This window comes from Ovis aries, chromosome 1 (assembly GCF_016772045.2).
Source record: "Ovis aries strain OAR_USU_Benz2616 breed Rambouillet chromosome 1, ARS-UI_Ramb_v3.0, whole genome shotgun sequence".
Taxonomy (NCBI): domain Eukaryota; kingdom Metazoa; phylum Chordata; class Mammalia; order Artiodactyla; family Bovidae; genus Ovis; species Ovis aries.
In genome coordinates, this window is record NC_056054.1 from 245,362,031 (window position 1) to 245,380,759 (window position 18,729).

The window sequence follows — 18,729 nt, forward strand, 5'->3', positions numbered from 1 at the left end:
TCTGCTTTATACTTCCTTATTTACTGAATATTTTATAGTAAGCACCCACTGCCATGACAAAATGCCATAGAGCTGGTGGCTGAAAGGACAGACATGCCTCTCATGGAGGCTAGGGTGTCCAGATCAGGGTACTGCAGGGTAAATATGACTCCACAGCCTCTTCTCTTGGTTTATAGGCAGGCACCAGTCTCTGTATGCTCATATGACATCTCTGTGCACGTGAGAGGGGAGACAGCAAACAAGCTCTCTAGTGTTTTTTCTTATAAGGACACTGACCCCATCTTAAAGCCCTACTCTTAAAACTTATCTAATCTTAATTATTTATCAAAGGCCCCATCTCCAAATGCCATCTTATTGGGTGTTAGGGCTTCAACATTTGGATCTTGTGAGAGCACAAACATTCTGTCCAAAATAAGCATGAATTACTCTAAAGAAACTATGCTTTCAAAAAATATTTTAATAAAAATTATGAAACCGGGCTTTCCTAGTATTCCAGTGGTTAAGAATGTGCCTGCTAATTCAGGGGACGCTGGTTTGATCCCTGGTCTAGGAACTAAGATCTCACCTGCTTTGGAAGAACAAAGCCTGTGCGGTGCAACTACTGAGCCCATGTGCCACAATTAAGACCTTCAGTTCAGTTCAGTCACTCACTCGTGTCCAGCTCTTTGCGACCCCATGAATTGCAGCACGCTAGGCCTCCCTGTCCATCACCAACTCTCAGAGTTCACCCAAACTCATGTCCATCGACTCAGTGATGCCATCCAGCCATCTCACTCTCTGTCGTCCCCTTCTCCTCCTGCCCCCAATCCCTCCCAGCATCAGGGTCTTTTCCAATGAGTCAACTCTTTGTATGAGGTGGCCAAAGTATTGGAGCTTCAGCTTTAGCATCAGTCCTTCAAAGAACGCCCAGGTCTGATCTCCTTTAGGATGGACTGGTTGCATCTCCTTGCAGTCCAAGGGATTCTCAGGAGTCTTTAGCACCATAGTTCAAAAGCATCAATTCTTCGGAGCTCAGCTTTCTTCACAGTCCAACTCTCACATCCATACATGACCACAGGAAAAACCATAGCCTTGACAAGATGGACATTTGTTGGAAAAGTAATGTCTCTGCTTTTGAATATGCTATCTAGGTTGGTCATAACTTTCCTTCCAAGGAGTAAGCATCTTTTAATTTCATGGCTGCAATTACCATCTGCAGTGATTTTGGAGCCCAGAAAAATAAAGTCTAACACTGTTTCCACTGTTTCTCCATCTATTTGCCATGAAGTGATGGGACCAGATGCCATGATCTTCGTTTTCTGAATGTTGAGCTTTAAGCCATCTTTGTCACTCTCCTCTTTCACTTTCATCAAGAGGCTTTTTAGTTCCTCTTCACTTTCTGCCATAAGGGTGGTGTCATCTGCATATCTGAGGTTATTGATATTTCTCCCGGCAGTCTTGATTCCAGCTTCTGCTTCCTCCAGCCCAGCATTTCTTATGTTGTACTCTGCATAGAAGTTAAATAAGCAGGGTGACAATATACAGCCTTGACATACTCCTTTTCCTATTTGGAACCGTCTGTTGTTCCATGTCCATTTCTAACTGTGGCTTCCTGACCTGCATATAGGTTTCTCAAGAGGCAGGTCAGGTGGTCTGTATTCCCATCTCTTTCAGAATACTCCACAATTTATTGTGATCCACACAGTCAAAGGCTTTGGCATAGTCAGTAAAGCAGAAATAGATGGTTTTTTGGAACTCTCTTGCTTTTTCCATGATCCAACGGATGTTGGCAATCTGATCTCTGGTTCCTCTGCCTTTTCTAAAACCAGCTTGAATATCTGGAAGGTCACGGTTCACATATTGCTGAAGCCTGGCTTGGAGAATTTTGAGCATTACTTTACTAGCATGTGAGATGAGTGCAATTGTGCGGTAGTTTGAGCATTCTTTGGCATTGCCTTTCTTTGGAATTGGAATGAAAACTGACCTTTTCCAGTCCTGTGGCCACTGCTGAGTTTTCCAAATTTGCTGGCAGAGTGAGTGCAACACTTTCACGGCATCATCTTTTAGAATTTGAAATAGCTCTACTGGAATTCCATCACCTCTACTAGCTTTGTTCGTAGTGATGCTTTCTAAGGCCCACTTGACTTCACATTCCAGGATGTCTGGCTCTAGGGGAGTGATCACACCATCGTGATTATCTGAGTCGTGAAGATCTTTTTTGTACAGTTCTTCTGTGTATTCTTGCCACCTCTTCTTAATATCTTCTGCTTCTGTTAGGTCCATACCATTTCTGTCCTTTATCGAGCCCATCTTTGCATGAAATGTTCCCTTGGTACCTCTAATTTTCTTGAAGAGATCTCTAGTCTTTCCCATTCTGTTCTTTTCCTCTATTTCTTTGCATTGATCACTGAGGAAGGTTTTCATTTCTCTCTTTGTTATTCTTTGGAACTCTGCATTCAGATGTTTTATCTTTCCTTTTCTCCTTTGCTTTTATCTTCTCTCCTTTTCACAGCTATTTGTAAGGCCTCCCCAGATAGCCATTTTGCTTTTTTGTATTTCTTTTCCATGGGGATGGTCTTGATCCCTGCCTCCCGTACAGTGTCACAAACCTCCATCAATAGTTCATCAGGCACTTTATCTATCAGGTCTAGTCCCTTAAATCTATTTTTCACTTCCACTGTATAGTCATAAGGGATTTGATTTAAGTCATACCTGAATGGTCTAGTGGTTTTCCCTACTTTCTTCAATTTAAGTCTGAATTTGTCAATAAGGAGTTCATGATCTAAGCCACAGTCAGCTCTTGGTCTTATTTTTGCTGACTGTATAGAGCTTCTCCATCTTTGACTGCAAAGAATATAGTCAATCTTATTTTGGTGTTGACCATCTGGTGATGTCCACGTGTAGAGTCTTCTCTTGTGTAGTTGGAAAAGGGTGTCTGCTATGATCAGTGTGTTCTCTTGGCAAAACTCTATTAGCCTTTTCCCTGCTTCATTCTGTATTCCAAGGCCAAATTTGCCTGTTACCCCAGGTGTTTCTTGACTTCCTATGTTTGCATTCCAGTCCCCTATAATGAAAAGGACACCTTTTTGGGGTGTTAGTTCTAAAAGGTCTTGTAGGTCTTCATAGAACTGTTCAACTTCAGCTTCTTCAGCGTTGCTGGTTGGGGCATAGACTTGGACTACTGTGATATTGAATGGTTTTCCTTGGAAACAGAGATCATTCTGTCATTTTTGAGATTGCATCCAAGTACTGTATTTTGGACTCTTTTGTTGACCATGATGGCTACTCCATTTCTTCTAAGGGACTCTTGCTTAGGCAACCAAAAATAAATAAACAAATATTTTTAGAAAATAATGAAATCCCTCCTTCCTATCCTCTGGTTTTATCCTAAAAACTGGGAATAAGCTCCATGAGAATGGGGACTGGTGAATCTCAGCTATCTTACATAGAGTTGGCTATCAAAAATTTTGTGAAAATAAGGAAGGGGGGAAGGAGGAGAGAGCTAATAGGGCCCTAGGACTGAACCTATTGTGGGTGGGTGTAGGGGTAAGGGGTGGGGATTAAGAATAGGAAGTAATTGAACCTACAGAGTTGCAGAAGTGAGGAGTCAGGCACTCTGAGACTTTCATCCTTAAACTTCACCTTCTTCATTCAGGTACCAGAGTTTGTCCAACCTGTTTTAAAGACAGGCAGTGAATTGATGTGCAAGTAATTCATCACCGTAAGTAATCCTTGTGCCCCGCCTTAAGTGATTCCAAATGACACAGACGCAGTAAGGTTGTCTACATATGGACATGAATCAGGTCATTGAATTAGAGTTCAAACAGCAGAACTAGACCAAGCCTCTGTGAAATGAGACAACAGTGATCTGCTTATCGTGGGGTGCTCTCGGTGGAATCTGACACACCTCATGCGGCAGCGTGGAGTGAAGTCAAGGGCACGAGATGTTATGAAAGCAGCCATGGGATTCTGTCCAGGATGCAGAAGTACCTATAATACCTGTGCCTTGTCTGTTAGGAAACAAGAATATCAGTTTTCACAGCTTTGCTATGAAAGGAGCATTCCTGTGAGCTGTGCCGCTGATCACATCCCTGATGTGCTCCTCAAACATTTCAATTTCTCCCCAACACATCTGACAACCTCACTCTCTTTCTTTCCCTCATGCTCCACCCTGTTTCCTAAATGAATCTTCAAAGGTCTGGCCTGACATATCTTACTTCCTAACAGTAAATATATCCAAAGTAATAACCAACATTATTGCTGTCAAATCACACAAGCAAGGAAATCAACATCTGGGGAGAGGTTTCCAAGAAGCAGCACAGAAAGTTTCAAAGTGGCCCTTTAAAAGACACTATGCTAGGTTTCCCTGGTGGTTCAGTGGTGAAGAATCTGCCTGCCAGTGCAGGGTACACGGGTTCGATCCCTGGTCTGGGAAGATGAGATCCCACATGTCTTGAAGCAGCTGGGCCTGTGCACCATAACTACTGAGCCTGTGCTCTTAAAGTCCAGGAGCCACAAACTACTGAAGCGTGAGCACCCTAGAGTCTGTGCTCTGCAACAAGAGAACCCACCGCAATGAGAAGCCTATGCACAATGACCACGCAGCAACAAAGACCCAGTACAGCCAAAAATGTCTAATAAATAAATAATTGTTTTAAAGACACAAAGCGTTGTATTTGTATAGATCTTTACACATGACAAGCACTTTCCCATGTTTACATCATCTGATCTTTTTGAATCTTACAGGTACTGTCTTCTGAAAGCTGAAGCTCAGAGAAGGGACAAGGCACAAAATAAGACTGAAGGGAGTGTTCACACTGTGCAGACACTGCTGTTGCTGCTTAGGTATGTGAACCCACTTCACGTTCAGGACAACTCTGGCAGAAGGTACAGTTGTTACTCAGTGAGGAGATGGAGCACCAGGAGGCCCTGTAACCCTAAGTCAAGATCTCACAAGTTTGCAAAGGAAGCAGTAGGAGAGTGGGGATGTGAACCCAGCCTGGCCACCTCCTGAGCACACAGGCTCATCCTCTGGGCTCATCTGCCTCCCTCCGCGTGAGTGGCAGAAACCATTCTGTGGCGCCAGAACTTCTGTACCATCTGTTCATCCAGATCATTACTATTGTTTGTGATGGCACTGAGGCAGTGGCAGTGTTGGAATTTCAATAAAGGTAAATGATTCATAACCTTGTTTTTCTGAACTTTTATATCCTAAAACTAAGCATGCATGCACACACACACTCGACTTGTATGAATTGATGACATTCTTTTGATGATTCAAAAAAAGAATCTTACTCAGTACTCTTTGGAGAAAAAGGATAGTGTGGGTCTTCCCAACTCCCCTCAAAACAAGTTTCATGAAGGAGATGCAGGAGTTGGAGCCTGAATAGAATGGTGGGGCAGGTGGAGAGTGGGGGCTGGGGGAAAGTAAACAGATCAAGACATGCTTATTTTGCTTCTATTATCATGTGCATAATTCTGGTAGCTGTGAAAATGTCTTTTTCATGGATATTTCCCTCAAAGAGCTTGCACCATCAAGGAGACAAGCCCTACAGATATAACATAATTAAGAGAACTCCACTAACACAATTGTGAGAGAGTGTGGTATTGACAAGTGATTCTCATTTTGGACTTGAGGATCTACGGCCAGGTACAGTTACTATACACAAACTCTGTAGTGGCATGTGACAGCCTGCAAGCATCCTTTTTTACATGCTTCTGTGTGTGTGTGTGTGTGTGTGTGTGTGTGTGTGTGTGTCAAGGAAGTGTACGATTGTGACTATACTTTTAATCTCTATTGACTGAGAATATATATATATGTGTGTGTGTGTGTGTGTGTGTGTGTGTAGATAAAACCAAGAGCACCCTGGAATAAGTATACTGCATCCAAGGGTGCAGGACCTTCATGTTTTAAGAAAAAAAAAAAGTGAGACAGGATGAGAAGTTGTAGGACTGAGCATAGACAATGAAGAACTAGTGAAATGTGAACTGAAAGAAGAGCATGAAATGTTCATAGCAAAGGGAATACAGAGCAGATGAAAGCATCACTTCTGAATTGGTGGGGTCCACAGGGAGTAAATGGCAACCCACTCCAGTATTCTTGCATGGAAAATCCCATGGACGGAGGAGCCTGGTTGGCTACCATCTGTGGAGCTGCAAAGAGTCGGACACGACTGAGTGACTTCACTTTCACTTTCACAGGGAGTAATGATATTTTCTAATATTTATTTTATTTCTTTATTTTGGCTGCTATGGGTCTTAGCTACAGCTGATGGGATCTTTTTTGCACCAAGTAGGTTTCTTACTTGCAGCAGGTCAACTCTTAATTGAATGCATGAGGGCTCTAGCTCTCAAACCTGGGTCCCCTGCCTTGAGAACATGGGGTCTTACCCACTAGATCATCAGGGAAGTCCTCAGTAATGCCATGTTTAGACTCTACTTTTTTCATGGTTTGCTCTCTTAATAATCTTATATAGTTAAGCAAGGACTTACTTGGAGGGATTTCCCTGGCAGTCCAGTGGTTCAGACTTTACCTTCCAATGCAGGAGGCATGAGTTCAATCCCTGGTCAGGGTAGATCCCAAGTCCCACATGACTTGCAACCAAAAAACCAGAGCATAAACAGAAGCAATATTGTAACAAAGTCAATAAACACTTTTTAAAAAATGGCCCACATAAAAAAATCTTTACAAAATTGTTTGAAAAAAAAAAACTACTTGCAATAGAATGGCTTCTTATAATTTTGTGGCCAAATGTATCATGAAAATTATTCAAATTGCTATGTTTTTCCACTGCAATGTTTCTAGACCATGTAGGTAATCCATCAGTTCGGTTCAGTTCAGTTGCTCAGTCATGTCCAACTCTTTGTGACCCCATGAATTGCAGCATGCCAGGCCTCCCTGTCCATCACCAACTCACAGAGTCCACCCAAACCCATGTCCATTGTGTCAGTGATGCCATCCAACCATCTCATCCTCTGTCATCCCCTTCTCCTCCTGCCCTCAATCTTTCCCAGCATCAGTGTCTTTTCCAATGAGTCAGCTCTTCGAATCAGGTGGCCAAAGTATTGTAGTTTCAGCTTCAACATCAGTCCCTCCAATGAACACCCAGGACTGATCTCCTTTAGGATGGACTGGTTGGATCTCCTTGCAGTCCAAGGGACTCTCAAGAGACTTCTCCAACACCACAGCTCAAACGCATCGATTCTTCTGTGCTCAGCTTTCTAGTAGTGACGTATGAACTAGGCCAGATGACCACTGACACATACTTTACATCCTTACTGGTAGAGAAACTCTAAAGTGAAAACTATAATGTCACATACAGATTTCAATAACTACTCAAAGACAAAAATAGGTATATATCTAAGATTCTTTTCAGCAAGATGTGGTTAAATTATCTTGCCATGTCTGGAGTGTTTAGCCCTCTGGAGGGGAATAAAGGCAGCATTACATCAAACACCTCGGTAATCTGCCTATTAATTATATCATTGTTTTGAGAAGTACCAGTGATTTTTTCTGATTTTCCAAAGAACATGAAACAGTAGTGGAAGGAATGATTCTGAGAGTGCAGGGCAAACATTTTAGCTTTATAGCTTGACAACTGACATTACACAGACAACATTCAGTTTCCTATGTCCTCAAGTTTATAAAATTTTACATCCTAAAAGACCTTGTGTTGTTTCCCAGCTTCAAGACAAGGGTCCTAAAGAGAAAAGGAGATATTAGACACTTTAAGGTATCCCAAGTGAGCCAGAGGAATGAAGGCAGAGCTAGAGGTGGAGGAATTACATTGTTTCACAAGAGAAAGTGGGAGGGGGAGAGAAAACGGATTTGTCAGCTACTGTTGTAATGAGGCAGCATAATAACTGCTGCTGCTAAGTCATGTCAGTTGTGTCTGACTCCGTGCGACCCCATAGATGGCAGCCTACCAGGCTCCTCTGTCCCTGGGATTCTCCAGGCAAGAACACTGGAGTGGGTTGCCATTTCCTTCTCCAATGCATGAAAGTGGAAAGTGAAAGGGAAGCCGCTCAGTCATGGCCGACTCCTAGCAAACCCATGGACTGCAGCCTACCCGGCTCCTCTGTCCATGGGATTTTCCAGGCAAGAGGACTAGAGTCAAAAATCAGAGGACTGAAACACCAGCATTGCTTCTTTATACACAGGTCTTTCGCTTTGTAGACATGACTGCTCCAGGCTGTGGGTTGGTTCTAGAATGCATGCTGGGACCAAACCCACTCTAGCCATCTTTCATCTTCCTTCAACAAGTATGGACAAGTGACTGAAACAAGTTCTTTCTGATACTCAGCCACCTGGGTCACTATCATAACCAAAAATCAAATGTGAGAAAAACCTGGAACTACTTAAGACTCTCTTGAGATGTCAGAAAAAGAAAAAACTACCAGTCATGATCTGGGAAATATGATTCTCTCCAAACAACCTTCCTGATCTCACACCCTTGCTCCTACCTCCTAAGTATATTTTCTGATGAATTTCTGAACTGTCTCTACTTCTTCAAATCTACTAATACATGTCTGAACTCATAAGTCAAAAAAAAAAGGATATTGAAGAAAGAAGCAAAGATAAAAGGCCACATTTGATAATAAGCAGCAGACACCACTGTGTAAATCACTTTATTATTTCTGAGCCTCAGTCTCTACAAAATGGGACTTTTGATCATAGACAATGTTGGCAGCCTAAAAGCTGTAAAGAAACTGGATGGAAGGGAATGTAATTCCAAAGTCTTGAGTGCCTTCCTGAGAGAAATGCTAGCATTAAACAAATTTAGCAACATCCTCTCCTTAAATAAAAATCACCACTATGAGAGTTTCTAAAGGCCAAGTCTGAACCAAAAATAAATATGTTAGTAGATATTTATTGGAACAATCGCCCTGAGAAACAGGTTTCACTTTGCAGGTGAATTTTTTCTCTCTAAGGGTAGGTTCAGGGTAGGGAGAGATATCAGCAACAGGAATGAGGAAGGTCAGTGATGACTTAGAGGAGGCAGATTTTTTTCTTGGAATGGCACCCAGACTGCTAGAAACTTCAGTCCCATTACTTCCTTTCTCTCTAGCTCCATTTCTTCTCCACACTTGGCAAGTGTGGGCCCCGTGCAAATGAGTGGCATAGGGGGTCAGGAGGTGTGAGCCAGCAGGGCCCATTCAGGGGTACTGGGGGCACTGGGGTCTGCCTGGGTCATGGCAAGTGGCTGAGTGTTGCCTTCAGCCTTCTACAGATCGATTTCACTTGTCAAACAAAGGAGCTGCCATGAGCTTCCTCCTACAACCTCCTCACCCTGCATGATGAATAGCAAAGCAGGGTGGTGGAGCAACCCATCCCTGCCATTTCCGCTTGTGCTATTGAGTTTGGGAGATGTTGTTTTTCCACTGCCTTCAGGCTCAGGGCAAATGCCTGGACATGCAGGGACAGCACATTGTCGTGCTGATCACCAGAGACTTGCCAACTCTTGGCCAAAGAGGAGGCTACTAAGACTGGAAAATCAACTTGGTGGGAGGCACCTGGTAGGCAGCAAACTGTCTTATACCAAGCAGTGAAAACAAGTAAGGAAGGACTAGCCTCGGGCTAGTGGGGGAATCAGGGCCCCAGCTCCCATCTTGCTGCCAGCTGAAGCCCCAAACTGTTTCCCTGATAACGCGGGCCAAATATGCCCCGGTCCTTTGGGAACACCTTGCAGCATGTGGAACGTGGCCAGACCAACAAGCCCAGAGAGAAAATGAGCTTCAGGATCACAAAGCTGCCAGCTGGACGGTATCTATGCCCTGAGTGTTTTCTTGGTTTGCTTTTCTCACGTTCTCCCTCAGTACTCACTACAGTAACTGAGTCTTTTCGTATCAGCCTATCTCAGTGGTGGAACTTTCCAGAGAAGCCAGAGCTCCCCCAACCCAGAGCCATACGAGCTGGCATGGTCACGCCAGGAGACAGTGTCTCAGAGGTGGTAGACTTGGAGCTGCTTGGTTCAGGTGGTTTTCCCCATCAGAAAACTGGTAGATTTTCACGTTAACGGAGGAATGTCCCTCCCACAAAGAATGGCATGCTATTCCCTGTATAGGGAGGAAGCTCCCTTAGGGGCCAAGAATGTGGTTCCTGGAATTAGACCTAGGACTCAATTTGGTGGGCTTCCCCAGTGGCTCAGTGGTAAAGAATTTGCCTGCAATGCAGGAAATGCAGAAGACACAGGTTTGATCCCTGGGTCAGGAATATCCCCTAGAGAAGGGCAAGGCAACTCACTCCAGTATTCTCGCCTGGACAGAGAAGCCTGGCCGGCTACAACTGTAGCGACTGAGCATGCAGGCAAGCAGTAAATTTGGTCCCACCACTTACAGCTGTGTGGTCTTGCTTAATTACTGAAACTACTTTTCTCATCTATAAAATGGAGATAATAATTGTAATTTAAAGGTTGTTGTAAGGATTAAATAAAGTAATGCTCGTAAAATTCTTGGCACAAGGCCTGGAAGAACAATTATTATTATCATTACTCCTTATTCTTCCTGGAAATTTGGAGAACAGAGGTGATACTCAAAACTTTAGGGTGGAAGAAATTGTTAATTCCTTCATCTCTCTCTCCTATTTCAGTCTCCCCATCATACGTGGACTGCTGACTCCAAATAATTTAATAAGGTAACACTTTCCAAGATGGGAGGAATAGTCATTGGAAGTTCATAAAGCTCTTTCGTGAAGCAAGTTGACTCCTCAACAACTGAGGCAACAAATGTTCCTCAGCTGCATCATAAAAACCAAATGCCCCTCATGTTTTCTGATGCAAGATTAAGGTCTTAATATTGATTAAATCATTTTAAAAAATGAGAACCAGATATCGGCTTCACCATCATTACAGTTTAATTTTGCAGGACAAGCTTCCTGTATTAAGCATACAGTTTGAGAATCCACAATTCACAACCATTATGGAGAACAGCAAGGAGATTCCTTTAAAAAACTAAAAATAGAGCTGCCACATGATCCAGCAATCCCACTCTTGGACATATATCCAGAGAAAACCATAATTCAGAAGGATGCATGCATCCCAATGTTCACTGAAGCACAATTTACAACAGCCAGGTCATAGAAGCAACCTAAATCCATTGGCAGAGGAATAGATTAAAAAAAAGATGTGGTATATAGACACAATAGAATATTATGCAGTCATTAAAAAGAACCAAATAATCTCATTTGCAACAACATGGATAAACCCAGGGATTATTACACTGAGTAAATAAGTCAGACAGAGAAAGACAAATATCATATGATATTACTTATATGTGGAATCTAAAAAAAAAAATAGTACAAATGAACTTACAGAACAGAAACAGAATCACAGATATAACAAACAGACATGATTACCAGGGAGGGAATGGGGGAGGAATAAATAGGGAAATTGGGGTAGTTTTATTTACTGCAGGCTAGACCAGTTATTTTGGACTTTCCATTGGGTCCTAGGTACTTTACACCTACTATATAGAAAATATATAACTAATAAGGACCTGGACTTTCCAGGTGGTACAGTGGTAAAGAATCCACCTACGAATACAGAAGATGAAAGAGACATGAGTTTGATCCCTGGTTTGCAATGATCCCCCGGTAAAGGAAATGGCAACCCACTCCAGTATTCCTGCCTGAAAAATTCCATGGACAGAGGAACCTAGCAGGTTACAGTCCAATGGGACGCAAAGAGTCGGAAATGACTAAGAGACTAAGCACAGACACACGGTAAGGACCTACCATATAGCACATAGAACTCTCCTGTACAGTCTGTAATGACCTATATGGGAAAAGAATCTTAAAAAGTGTGTGTGTGTGTGTACACACACACACACACACACACACATATATGTATATATATTTGCATATAACTGATTCACTTTGCTGTACAGCAGAAATTAACACAGCATTGTAAATCAACTATACTCAAAAAAAAATTTTTTTAAGGAAGAAAAACAGGAAAGGATAAAACCAAGGTTATAATTCTTTCCACATTATCCTTCTGCCTCCCTCAGTAAAATTCTACTATAAAGACCAAAAAAAAAAAAAAAAAAGAGCCCTTGATTCATGACTCCTGATGAGGGACCATCGAAAGGAAAAGTTAAATTGGAGAAACAATATCCCCTATCCGTTGAACTGAAAATTCTCCTTTCCCATACTCAATACAACAAGATTCACTAAATAAAGGAAAATAAGAGAGAGATGCTCCAAATTGCCAGATATTTTCCTTTGATAAGGGGTATTTTTAGATAAGTGGAAAAGGACAGGGATGTTTGCGGCATAGAAGTGGAGACCCTGAGGGAAGGAAGGTCAGGTTAGAAGAAAAAGGAAATGCCACCAGGACACCCCCTCACACACACACACTCACACACCCACACACATGTTTTAAAGTATCTAGGACCCAGAGCAAAGTCCAAAATAACTGGTCTAGTCTGCAGCAAAAAAACTACCTGTATCTGCCAACTGTGGAACACCAATTTTGGAGAGACTAAAGATACCAATAAGGAGATCAAACCAGTCAATTCTAAGGGAAATCAACCCTGAATACTCACTGGAATGACTGATGCTGAAGCTGAAGCTCCAATACTTTGGCCACCTGATTCGAACAGCCAACTCATTGGAAAAGACCCTGATGCTAGGAAAGATTGAAGGCAAAAGGAGAAGAGGGCAGCAAAGGATGAGATGGTTGGATGGCATCACCAGTTCAATGGACATGAACTTGGATGAACTCCAGGAGATGGTGAGGGACTGGGAGGCCTGGTGTGCTACAGTCGCCGGGGTCACAAAGAGTCAGACACAACTTAGCGAGTGAACAACAACAAAAGAGACCAGATGGGAAGGGGAAGGAAAGTGTCCTGTTTTGTCCTATTTCCTCCCAAGCTGAGAGGCAGCAACAAAAAAATCAAGCGAAATGCATTTTGAAATTCCACATAGAGATCAATTGTATGGCTAATGAGGCCAGGAACATCAGGAAAGTCAGGACAGACTCAATGAGTCAGAGAAACACTAACATGACAGGTGAAGAGGGTAGAAAGTAGGAAAGCTGAGATGAAATAATAACCACTAAAGAAATCAAATTAGAAAGCAAAAGTTTCCCCCACCTAAAGACAGGCTTAGACAATTATAGGAAATTACCTCGGCAGTCTTACTAAAACTTCAAGTAACTAATAGTATAAATCTTACAGAAATTGCCTCAGTGATGAGAAAAAGTGAGGGAGCTACCTGACTCATTTTGGAATGCCAGTATAACCTAGTGGGCACAACTGGATAGTAAGAGTACAACAAAAGAAAATTGATATCTGTTTCTCTCGTGAGCACAGATTCAAAAATATGAAGTAAATAATAGTACATCAAATTCAGTAGCTTCTGTTTAAAAATGAATGAGAAGGGTTATCTTAATGTTAAGGTTTCAGGTTTTTCTCGAAAGAAAGCAGCTATAATTTAAAAGAGAAATCAGAGGAGAACTTAACGGTGTTTGTTTGATTTTGCCAAACTGGCCCCAAACTCCATTTCATAATATCAAGACTCAAAGAATGCTTATAGTGCATTTAAATAGGATTTTAAAGTATTGCCTAATGCTTCGATCACCATGATCTTATCGCAGCCAACAGGAAGGAGAAAAAGGGGAAGTGGGGCACGACCTCCTTATTGAAAGACACTCCTCAAAGTCTCACAGAACACATTCATTTACATATATTTTGCTGGAGTTTAATGAAATGTCCACCCTCAGCAGCAAATGCAGCAGGGAAATGTGGCCTTTGTTCCAGGCAACCCCGTTCCCACTTAAGGGAGGAGATCTCCTCCTAAAATAGTTCTGTTTTTGAGTCACTCCGTTGTGTCCAATTCTTTGTGACCCCAATGGACTGTAACCCACCAGCCTCCTCTGTGCATGGGATTTTCCAGACAAGAATACTGGAGAGGGTTGTCATGTCCTCCTCCAGGGGATTTTCTCAACCTAGGGATCAAACCTGTGTTTCCTAAATTACAGGCAGATTCTTTACCGTACACCACCAGGACTTCCCTCCTAATATAGATGATAGATAGATAGATGGAGAGGAAGAACAGGAAAGCTAGGATCGGGAAAAGTGGGACAAGGGTAGAGCCCCCAGGCACATATCTCCACCTCTGGACTGACCTAGGTTGCAGTGAAGGCTTTCAACACACACAGGAACCATCATCGAGGCCCCTTTCTGTTACTGTTCCCATTTCAGCAAGATCCCCACGTCAAGCCATCTAGTAATCTATAGTCCCAAGAAACACAGACACACTGTCCCCTGGAGTTATGGGGAAGTGATTTATTAACTAACGGGATGAATAAAAAATAAATAAAAACATACATTTATTTGGAAAAAGAAATGGCAACCCAATCCCATATTCTTGCCTGGAGAATCCCATGGACAAAGGTAGCCTGGCAGTCCACAGGGTTGCAAGAGTTGGACACAACTTAGCAACTAAACTACCACCACCAAACACATACGTAATCTTAGGCCAGGCCGGTGCACACAGACAGGACCTGCCTTCATTCAGCACTGCGCAGGTCCTGCATTCCATGCAACCTGAGCCCAGAGAGCGGAGAGGGGAGGCAGTAGGGGCTGAAGCAGCCAATGAGCAGTGCAGCAGGGCAGCCTGGGTGTCTGGAATGAAATTGCAAGCAGGATTGAAAGGAGGAAGTTCCAGGAGGATGAGCCAGGGGTTCCAAGTCTCTGGTCAGGTAGAAGGATCACAGTATGCTGGGACTGAAGACATTATGTCCTGGAAATCGAGCTTCATGCCCCAGCTCTTCTGTGATTCTCATTCATGAACAGATTGTACTTAGCCAGGTGCACCAGGTGCCAGTATTGATCTGGCCTGTGAATAGTTCCCCCACCATGTTGGCAATGAACCTGTCTTCAATCTCTTCCAAATGGTGACTCATCATGACCCTCAGCCATTCTCCTGGGTTTGCACACTTGGATGGCTTTGGTGATCAAACTGATCTGCCTAAACTTCAGCCTCAAGGGAGACAACAAGATAGGCCCTAACAAAGTCCTGGTCCCCAGTGATGTATCAGTAAGACTTAAAGTCTTAAAGTGATATCTGCTACCATGATAAAACTCTGAGGTGGCAACATTCATGCTGATAACAATCTTTTCTGTGTAGCCAGCCTTGTCAATGGCTGCATTTACCAGCTCCAAGGCTTTGATTGGAAGCTTCTGATCTCTAGAATTCAGGGGGCAAAGCCATGCTTATCTCGCACATTTGTGGCATCTTTGCCGTGCTATTCCTAGATGAGTGTGTGACAGACCTCCACTTTGAGTCGCATGACATCCTGAAAGCTCTCAGCACCCATCAGTTCAGTTCAGTTCAGTCACTCAGTCATGTCTGACTCTTTGAGACCCATGAATTGCAGCATGCCAGGCCTCCCTGTCCATTACCAACTCCCAGAGTTCAATCAAACTCACGTCCATCAAGTCGGTGATGCCATCCAGCCATCTCATCCTGTTGTCCCCTTCTCCTCCTGCCCCCAATCCCTCCCAGCATCAGAGTCTTTTCCAATGAGTCAACTCTTCATATGAGGTGGCCAAAGTACTGGAGCTTCAGCTTCATCATCATTCCCTCCAAAGAAATCCCAGGGCTGATCTCCTTCAGAATGGACTGGTTGGATCTTCTTGCAGTCCAAGGGACTCTCAAGAGTCTTCTCCAACACCACAGTTCAAAAGCATCAATTCATCGGTGCTCAGCTTTCTTCACAGTCCAACTCTCACATCCATACATGACCACAGGAAAAACCATAGCCTTAACTAGACGTCTGGACCTTTCTTGACAGAGTAATGTCTCTGCTTTTGAATATGCTCTCTAGGTTGGTCATAACTTTCCTTCCAAGGAGTAAGCGTCTTTTAATTTCATGGCTGCAATCACCATCTGCAGTGATTTTGGAGCCCCTCAAAATAAAGTCTGACACTATTTCCACTGTTTCCCCATCTATTTCCCATGAACTGATGGGACCAGATGCCATGATCTTCGTTTTCTGAATGTTTAGCTTTAAGCCAACTTTTTCACTCTCCACTTTCACTTTCATCAAGAGGCTTTTTAGCTCCTCTTCACTTTCTGCCATACAGCTGGTGTCATCTGCATATCTGAGGTTATTGATATTTCTCCCGTCAGTCTTGATTCCAGCTTCTGCTTCCTCCAGCCCAGCGTTTCTCATGATATACTCTGCATAGAAGTTAAATAAGCAGGGTGACAATATACAGCCTTGACGTACTCCTTTTCTTATTTGGAACCAGCCTGTTGTTCCATGTCCAGTTCCTACTGTTGCTTCCTGACCTGTATATAGGTTTCTCAAGAGGCAGGTCAGGTGGTCTGGTATTCCCATCTCTTTCAGAATTTTCCACAGTTTATTGTGATCCACACAGTCAAAGGCTTTGGCATAGTCAATAAAGCAGAAATAGATGTTTTTCTGGAACTCTCTTGCTTTTTCCATGATCCAGCAGATGTTGACAATTTGATCTCTGGTTGCTCTGCCTTTTCTAAAACCAGCTTGAACATCTGGAAGTTCACGGTTCACATATTGCTGAAGGCTGGCTTGGAGAATTTTGAACATTACTTTCCTAGTGTGTGAGATGAGTGCAATTGTGCGGTAGTTTGAGCACTCTTTGGCATTGCCTTTCTTTGGGATTGGAATGAAAACCCATGGTGAGGATCTAAACTCCTGTGTGGTCAGCTTGTTCCCAGCATGAGAGCCACCACTGATCATGTTGAAGGCACAGGCAGGATGAGATTGGAGTTCTTGACCAGCTGAGCAATGTGGTGGTGAAGGGGCAATTCCTGTTCAGCTGCCCCTGCTTTGCACATGGCCAAGGACACATCCAAGATGGCTTTTCCCACAAACTTGGACTTGTCCTCAGTCTCATCCAAGTTCAACATCAGGTTTCCAGCTTTTCAAGTCCCATCCCAGAGGGACACAAGCTGATGAGGGTGCAGACGGTGGCAATGCTGATGTGGTCCATTGCCTTCAGAACACCATTGTTTTGCAGTTTGTCCCTATCCCTTAGATCCAGGGCCTCAGAGATAACAGTGGAGGCTCCATTGGGTACTGCCACCTGGAAAAGACCTAAGAGGGGAACATGGAATGAGGAGGAAGACGGAGGACACTACAGTGACCAGAGGGTCCTTCAGCCTTCTAGCTCTTCACTCCTGTAGCCACATCCAGCCTTCTCCACATACTGCTCCTTAATACCCACCCCTCCCACTCAGACACGGAGGCAGATGCACAAGCAATGGCCTCCTCATCTGCCCAATTGGAACCCCACATGCACAAATAGGAACCCGAAGAAATGTCGCTATGCAGGCAGCACACACAATATACACACACAGCACACACACAGGGGGAAGAAGCAGGATGCATCTGCAAAAACCTGCTGTTGTTTAGGGAAAGTTGAAGATGCATTTCAAACCATCAGTCCCATTCTTGGAACTAGAGAAACTCCCCTACTTATGAGCAAGAAACATAAGGAAGTACCACAGTAGCATTATTTGTCAGTGTGAAAATTAGAAACAACCTCATACATGTCAAGGAGAATGGATTCTTTACACGAGGTATATTTAATATTCATTCAATACCATATTACATAATGCTAAAATGAATGATCTCTAGATCATGTATAAGGCAATATGTATCAAAACAGATGCATCTTAAAAATGTAATGTAAAATCTAGTACTATCTACACAAGCTTTCAAAATGTAATACTTTAAGGATTACCTAGGAGTCTATTGGGGAGTGGGGGAAGAGTATATGGACATGTATATAAATGGAATAAAGTGTGAAAATGTACTTGAGAATGATAAATACAAGATTCACGATGGAAGTCACTTCTTAAAAATGAAGAAGGGAAATGGGATCTGGGAGTGTTTCAATAAGTACTTCAACTATATTAATGGGTACCCAGGGGTCTTTTTTGCTACTGTACTTATCTGCTATCATTTAAATATGTCAGAATTATAAATATTAACAATTTACTACAGCAGAATTTACTAGTAACTTGTAATCTTAAAGCTGTCTCTCTCACAAAAAGGGCAATATTTGTTTCAAAAACATAATTTTTTGGATAGAGTATTATACATGTAAAGAGGTTTTCTGACTTATGAAACAGCTTCCTTTTAACAAACTCCGAAGACTATCCTTAAATTTCATTATGTAGTAATTCTGTTTAACTCCACATACTTGCAAATTCTTGGATACTTCTGTTGATACGAATTTAAAGACTTGTTAGTCGATTGTAATATAGTAAATTATTAAAGGAAGAGATAAATACTTACCCAAATTGTTCAGACAACTGGAAGAAAAAAAATATGGTTAGTTCTTTTAACAAAAGTTTACCAAAATGTAATCATTTCAATTGTGTACACATTAACTGCTCTAACTGGCATGTGTATGTAATAAAAGTTTGCTAATATAGTATTATTCACAGGGGATGTGTTCCAAAAACACCAGTGGATGCCTGAAACCACAGATAGTACCAAACTGTAAAAACACTGCTTTTTCTATATATACATCCCTTTGATAATGTTTACTGTTTAGGCACAGAAAGAAACTAACAATACTAATAATAAAACAAAATAATTATATACTGTGATAAAGTTATGTGAATGTGCTCAGTCACTCAGTCAGGTCTGACTCTTTGCAACCCCATGGACTGTAGCCCACCAGGCTCTCTGTCCATGGAATTCTCCAGGCAAGAATAATGCAATGGGTAGCCATCCCTTCTCCAGGGGATCT

General features: G+C 42.6%; 1 pseudogene; it reads right to left on the reverse strand.

Moving 5' to 3' along the window:
* Positions 1-13,360: 13,360 nt before the first annotated feature.
* LOC101105302 (gamma-enolase-like) overlaps positions 13,361-18,729 on the reverse strand; it is a 32,414-nt pseudogene continuing 27,045 nt past the window's right edge.